Raw genomic sequence first — 8,249 nt, 5'->3', positions numbered from 1 at the left:
ACCGGCTTAATATTGAACCTACAGGATCACACCATAAAAAGAGAATGATTTAATGGTGGAGGAATTAATTAATAATGGCTAATAATTATTTATTTTTGAAATAAATAATTAATTGGCAAATTTAATAATTGATTAAATGAGATTTAATTGATTATAAATTAATTAAGAAAAGTTCTTAATATTATTAATTAAGGATTTAATTTTTAGAAATTAAATCAAGAGAGAGAATTATTTCTAAAGTGTTTAGAAAAAGGATTAATAATTAAAAGGTGTTTTAATTATTAATGAGAATAATAAATGGGATAATAATAATAATAATTATGGGAAAATTTCAGCTGGAAATTTTGCCTATAAATATACTATTATAAACCCTATTTTTATTCTAACCCCAAAATTTTATAAAAACCTAATTCTCTCCACCTCCTCATCCTCCTTAACGTCGTTTTCTTGGTGGATACCGGTTGAGTGCTTCACGTTTGAGGAGCAGCTGCTAAGGATCTCCTATCGTTGCTTTTGGATCGCTATTAAAGGTTAGTAATCGATTCATGTGTTTTTACCACGATTTATATGCTTTTATTTGGATTTTATATGTGTAAAAGTGTTTTACCATGCCTCCGCTACGATTAAAATCCAACAATGGTATCAGAGCATAGGTTGTATGCATATAGATATGTGGTAAAAATTTCAGAATTTTATGTGCTTGTATGAATTAATTATGATTTTTATAAGTTTTATTATGGATTAATTTTGTCTGATGAGAAATCGTTTCTCAGAATAATTTTGAATGTTGATCTGGCTTCTACAAGTGTTGTAGATCGTCTGGGTATTTTTCTTATAATTTTATGTTGTATAGATTATTTATTATGAATTTTTGAAGTTGTTTTGTTAAAAATTCGTAATTAAATAAACATATAAATATATATATATTATTTGTTAGTATGTATATATATATCTGTACTGCTGCTGTGTTGAATGCTGATGGCACGGAAAGAAAAGGACGGCGGCACGTTGTTCGAGAAGTGTCAGACAAACAGCGACTGTCACAGAGGGGAAGAACCGCACGTGGGGCTCACGCGCTGGCGTGCCACGCGCGGCGCGTGGTAGACACGCGCCGATGACGTCGTGCTGACGTCATGCTGATGTCATCAGATGACGTCATGCGGACGTCAGCATAGGGGGTTAGGCGCGTGACGCGCGTGTGCGCGTGAGGGCGCGTGGAAGACAGTCACACACGCGCCTGACAGCGTGTGTGCGCGTGGGGGCGCGTGGGGAAGCTTCTTTTGGCGCGTGAGGGCGCGTGGAAGCTCAGAATTGCGTGATTCTAGTGCCGTTGGATTCGTCTTTTCAAGAAGCTTCTAATCATATATTATATGATATTTTATGAAATTGTTTCGAACTGTTTATAGCTAAGAGAAGTGTTTTAAAGCTGTTTTTTATCGTTTGAATTGATTTTAAATGCTTCATGTGATACATAGAGATGTATAATGCTTAGACCAATATGCTAGATGATGTAACATGCCTACCTTGATGTTTATTCATGTTGATATATGTGATATATGCTTAGTTTATCATGCGATGATAGATTTAGGTGAACTTAAATGAACATAAGGTGTTTGTTAGACAACCTAGTATAGTGAAAGTGTTTCATAACCTTAAGAATAATATTATGAATATAATCATGAGATTCTTGTGTTTATGAAACACGTAATTGAATATGAATTTTCGATATGAGAGAAAGGATGATTCTGTCAACAACAGATTTCTATCTGTAAGAAAGGGTTATTAAGTGACGCCTCTTGACAATGCTCCACCCGATCTGGGAATCATCTGATTATTGATTATTGATTTAAAATATTTAATTTAAAAGGAAGAATCTCTTTATAATATGATTATGATTGTAACGTAATATAATCCCTCTAAAATTAAATAATATCAAGTAGTAATTGGCCAATGACACAACGGGCTTGTGTCGGTCATAGCCTTCCAACATGATAGAAAAGTAGTTCTTATTTTTGAATCATTGTCGGTTCGTGCTACAGCCGAGGGCTTTGATTTCAAAATAAGAAATACTTGTCTATTACATAGAGATGTGTACATTGAATAAAAATCTAAAGGTCGGTACGTGCCACAGCGGTGGGCCTTTGGGGACTGATTCAACTGTACGGAATGTTGGGTTAGACTTGACTTAGAATATTGAGTTTGTCGTGCCACAGCCGAGACTCAATTATTCAAGAGGCTAAAGTTTGATTAGGGAATAACATAAGATGTAATTGACAAGAGTTGTTTGCCTATTGAACATTACATGGCGGTTCGTGCCACAGCCGGGGTTGTGTAATGGAATGTAGGATCCCTATTCCCACTAGCATTATGAATGCTTAATTTTTTCATGTAGGGGGTTGAATAAATTAGGTAAACTAGTGGGAGCCACTTATGAATAAAGACCCGATTCGTATAGTGTTTTTAAAATGAAATCGAATATTTGCTAAGTGTTGTTATGTGTTTATCATTTACAGATTTACAATATACATTATGTCTTCTGCACTATCACTCAGGAGCATACTGGATGCTCACAAGTTGACTGGTCCTAATTATGCTGACTGGCTTCAAAACTTGAGAATTGTTCTCAGGATTGAGAAGCTGGAATACGTGATTGACTCACAAAAGCCTACTGAACCTGCTAGTGATGCACATAATGATGAACATGTTGTGTATCGTAAGTGGGTAGATGATGCAAATGTTGCTCAATGCATCATGCTAGCTTCCATGAACATTGAGCTACAGAAGCAACATGAGCATATGGATGCTCACACTATCCTCATGCATCTACAAGAGTTGTATGATGTGGCAGGGAGGACAGCTCGATATGAGATATCGAAGGAGCTGTTCGGTTGTAGGATGTCTGAGGGATCATCTGTGAATGACCATGTACTTAAGATGATTAATTTGATTGAACGTCTTGGACAACTTGGTTTTGCCATGGATGGGGAGCTGAGCCAAGACTTGGTCTTGCAATCGCTTCTGAGTTCGTTCTCGCAGTTTGTTGTGAACTTTCTCATGAATAAGTTGGATGTCAGCCTGCCTGAACTCCACAACATGTTGAAGACTGCGGAATTGAATTTTCCCCCTAAGAAGAGTTATGTTCTTCTAATTGGTGAAGGTTCCAATCCTAAGAAATGGAAGAGGAACCCTTCCAAGAAGAAGAAAGTAGGTGAGAAAACACCGGTTCCACCAAAAGCTGAAGACCCCAAGAGCAAAGTTGTTTGCTTTCACTGTAACAAGGTGGGGCACTGGAAGAGGAACTGCAAGGTTTACCTTGCAGAATTGAAGAAGAAGAAGAAGGGTAGTGAGACTGCCGCTTCTGATTCAGGTATGTTCATGATAGAAGTGAATATGTCATTAAATCAAATTTCTACTTGGGTATTAGATACTGCCTGTGGTTCTCATATCTGCAATTTGTTGTAGGGACTAAGGAGAAGTAGGACTCTTGAGGAAGAGGAGGTGATTCTACTGATGGGAAATGGAGCAAGAGTTGCTGCTGAAGATGTAGAATCATTTCATTTACATATGCCTACGGGCAAGACTATTGTTTTTTAATTAATTGTTATTTTGTTCCCTCGATTGTGAGGAGTATTAATCCCATGTTAGACTTGGCTGGATTTTCATTTATTATTGAGAATAATGAATGTTCTATTCTTAGAGATAATATTCTTTATGGACGTGGTGCTTTAAATAATGGTCTATATATATGTGACATAATTTACTTCAGATTGAACAAACTAATAAAAGAAAAGGGATGATGAAAATCTCACTTTATAGTGGCACTGCAGTCTCCATTTAGAAGACATGGAGAGAGGACTGCAAATTTGCTATGAATGGTACACACAGATGTATGTGGACCAATGTCTAAGCAAGCCATGGATGGATTTTCATACTTCATTACTTTCATAGATGATAGATCTAGATTCGGATATGTGTTTGATGAAACACAAGTCTGAAGCCTTTGAAAAGTTCAAAGAGTATAAGTATGAAGTGGAGAAACAAACCAAACATAGTATTATAATTCTTTGATTAGATCGAGGTGGTGAATACTTGAATGGAGAGTTTCTAGATAATCTGAAAGTAAATGGTATAGTCTCTCAATGGACGCCACCAGATTCGTATCTGAAAGGAGAAGTCGAACTTTGTTAGACATAGTTTGGTCCATGATGAGCTATGCAAATCTTCCAGTATTCCTATGGGGTTACGCATTGGAAACCTCAACATATTTACTGAATAAGGTGCCTTCTAAACCTGTTCCTCAAACTCCGTATGAGATATGGAAAGAAAGGAAACCGAGTCTTAAACACGTTAAGATTTGGGGATGTCCAGCTTATGTCAAATAAGTTGACCCAGATAAGCTGGAATATCGATCCGTAATATGTAGTTTTGTGGGATATCCTAAAGAGACTTTAGGGTATTATTTTTACACCGATCATCGGGTGTTTGTCTCCAGACATGCTACCTTCTTGGAAAAGGAGTTTATCCTTGAAGGAAACAGTGGGAGCAAAATTGAACTTGATGAAGTTCAAGAAGCACAAACTACTACGGATCAAGTGGAAACACCTGTTCTGACTGAACAACCTTTTGTGAAACAGCCCATTCATAGAACAGGGAGAGTGTCTCGCCAACCTAAGAGGTAATATGGCCTTGTCATTAAGAATGACAATGATTTGTCGATCATTGATAATGACGACCCTGTGACCTATAATGAGGCTATGAGTAGTGTTGACTCAGAGAAATGGCATAGTGCCATGAAATCCGAAAAGTAATCTATGTATACGGTATACGAAAGAATGATTAGAGCAGATGGCCAGGTGGAGACCTATAAGGCCAGGCTTGTGGCAAAAGGATTCAAACAAAGGCAATGGATTGACTTTCATGAAACCTTTTACCTGTAGCCCTGTTAAAATCAGTTCGGATTTTGCTTGCGATTGCTGCTTACTACGACTATGAGATTTGGCAATTAGCCAGATGGTTTTCTTTCCAAGGGAAATGAAAACCTAGTGTGTAAGCTGCTGCGAACCATATATGGTTTAAAGCAAGCTTCTCGAAAGATGGAACATTCGTTTTGATGAGACAATCAAAGAGTTTGATTTTATGAAAAACGTAGATGAACCATGTGTCTACAAAAGGGTTAGTGGGAGCGCGATAACATTTCTTGAATTGTATTGAATTAGAGTTGACACACATAACAACATAGCAGACCCACTCACAAAGCTACTTTATGAAAGTCACTTTGATCGTCATAAAGACAAGATGGGTATTAGATACCAGAGTGATTGGCTTTAGTACAAGTGGGAGATTGAAAGGAATATGTCCTAAGTCCAATCATGTATTAGGATTTAGGAATAACTTTTATTTGTTTTGATTTCATTGATATTAATAAAAGACTTGTTTTATTTTTATTACGGGCTTTATCTATTTAAGTGTTTAAATAAGATATACCATAGTTTAGAGTAAAGCTTTTTATGGATTATGATGAGATCATAATAGTGAGACCTAAAAGATGATAACTCTAAACTTAAATAGTTCCTGGTCGTAGGATTAATAACTGGTAATTAATAATCCGCAGAGATCGGTACATACTATGTTTGCTTCATTATGAAGGATGTCTGTTCTCATAGACATTTGTGTGGTGACCCTATAGCTAGTATGTAGGTGCTTATTATAGAATAAGTTCACTGAACATGACTCGCCCAGCTGAACAACTGATGGAGTTCACTCACGTGTCAGCAGTTGTTCATATAGTGATATTTGTACAAGTATCCTTAGACTTGAGGTCATCATAGTCATCTTGTGTACACTGAACTATGCTTTGGTTTAGTTCTTAGTCTTCAAGGACAATTATTAGGGCTCTACTGGGTATAGGAATTTGTACATGAAGATAGTGTATGATCAATAAAGGATCTACCCCTTCCAGTGAAGGAAGCGAATGTTCAAGGCTGATCCACTTATGCTAGTTCAGGAATCTCTGGCCAGAGTGAATGAAATTAGAAAGGAGTTTCTAATTTGCATAGAACTCATAGTAAATGGTAAGCAAGTGATTAAATTAGATAGGCTTGACACGAGATCCATGCCTTGTATTTAATCGGGACATTATAGGGTAGAAGGAGTTTATTGTACGGTAACTATTCACTGAATAGGTTCTTGGTATTCTAAGCAGTGAATTCATATTATCCGGATAGTCACGATATGCTGAGAAGTATCCCTCACGATGTAGAATAAATGTGATTAATTAATTAATCATATTTAATAAATTAGAGAATTTATATAAATAATGATAAAATAGTTTTATTATTATTTATTTCTACTACTGGCTTAATATTGAACCTACAGGATCACACCATAAAAAGAGAATGATTTAATGGTGGAGGAATTAATTAATAATGGCTAATAATTATTTATTTGTGAAATAAATAATTAATTGGCAAATTTAATAATTGATTAAATGATATTTAATTGATTATAAATTAATTAAGAAAAATTCTTAATATTATTAATTAAGGATTTAATTTTTGGAAATTAAATCAAGAGAGAGAATTATTTCTAAAGTGTTTAGAAAAAGGATTAATAATTAAAAGGTGTTTTAATTATTAATGAGAATAATAAATGGGATAATAATAATAATATTTATGGGAAAATTTCAGCTGAAAATTTTGCCTATAAATATACTATTATAAACCCTATTTTTATTCTAACCCCAAAAATTTTATAAAAACCTAATTCTCTCCACCTCCTCCTCCTCCTTAACGTCGTTTTCTTGGTGGATACCGGTGGAGTGCTTCACGTTTGAGGAACAGCTGCTAAGGATCTCCGATCATTGCTTTTGGATCGCTATTAAAGGTTAGTAATCGATTCATATGTTTTTACCACGATTTATATGCTTTTATTTGGATTTTATATGTGTAAAAGTAATTTACCATGCCTCCGCTGTGATTAAAATCCAACAATAGGAGGCTGTCACGGAGGATGGATGTTATGTATGAGACGCAGAGCAGGTTTGCTCAGGAGCTCACCCTTGCACTAGGGACAGCTTTTCGAGGCCTTGGAGCTGACATCCAGTGGCCAGTTTTTGGTGAGGACTCTGCATATCCGCCTCCTGATACACCACCAACTGAGGGTGATGATGATGATGACTCCGAGTAGGTATACCCTGTGTTCCTTTCTACTACCTTCACTGGGGATAGTGAAGATTTTAAGTTTGGGGGTGGTAGTTAAGGAATATTTTGTGTGTGTATCATATAGCTGCATATTCATGATAGTTAGTTCATATAGTTGCATAATTTTTGCCATATAGTTTTTTTTATATAGCTTTATTTGTTTATAATATCATGTAGTTCATGCATATACCATGATCCCTTTTGCGATGATTTACCAACTGATTTGTGATGTTGATGCGAGTGTAGTGATAACATTAAAGTGATGTTGAGTCATGTAGGCTGATATGCATGCTAGAAGCACTTGTATTTTCACTAAGTCTTAGAGAATGCTTAAGGACTAGATTGTTGTTATGATCTGATTATTTTCGAGGTTAATCTATTTATTATGCTTAGAATTTTATAATAGGTTCTTAGTGATAAAGGCATGAAAAAGAAAAAAATGGAGTAAAAAATGGAATTTGTTGCTAATTGTGGCTAGGCGTCAATTGGCTAGTAGCCGGCTCGTATGTTTATGCGAGTAGTCTAGGGTTGAGCAAGATGGAGCGAAACACACTTGCTCAGAAATTTTGAAAGAAAAAAAGAAAAAAAAAAGAAAAAAAATATAGAAAAAAAAAGAAAAAAAAGAGTATGTGTTTATGCATAATTGATCACGAGTGGGCTCTTTGGTATTCGAGTTGTTAAGTTCTTAGGGGACTTTGTGCCTAGTGACCTAAGGCTTTTAGAGTCTGGGATCCGCTAACCTAACGCTCGCTACATGGACACCATTGTATAAGTCTTTTGTGGACCTCACTCATTGCACGGTCAAATAAGCATTACTGTTAGGAATAAAAAGCATGATTCCATGATAAGCTCCAGAATTCTTGTAGTGTTATAAGTCACTTTGTGCCTAGAATTTTTATTCTTTGTATAATCATGTGATTGCCTTGATGACAGTTGAGTCATAATAATTGATTTAGTTCCGGAGCATATCTGTTAAGCATCTGCATACACCACGTTTTTGGCTGTATGTTAGTTGGCATGATTTGATTGATCTTTAGTCGCCTAATTGCA

Source organism: Apium graveolens, chromosome 10, assembly GCF_009905375.1.
Source record: "Apium graveolens cultivar Ventura chromosome 10, ASM990537v1, whole genome shotgun sequence".
NCBI lineage: Eukaryota > Viridiplantae > Streptophyta > Magnoliopsida > Apiales > Apiaceae > Apium > Apium graveolens.
The sequence above is the reverse complement of the archived record's forward strand: the minus strand, read 5'-3'. Positions refer to the sequence as shown.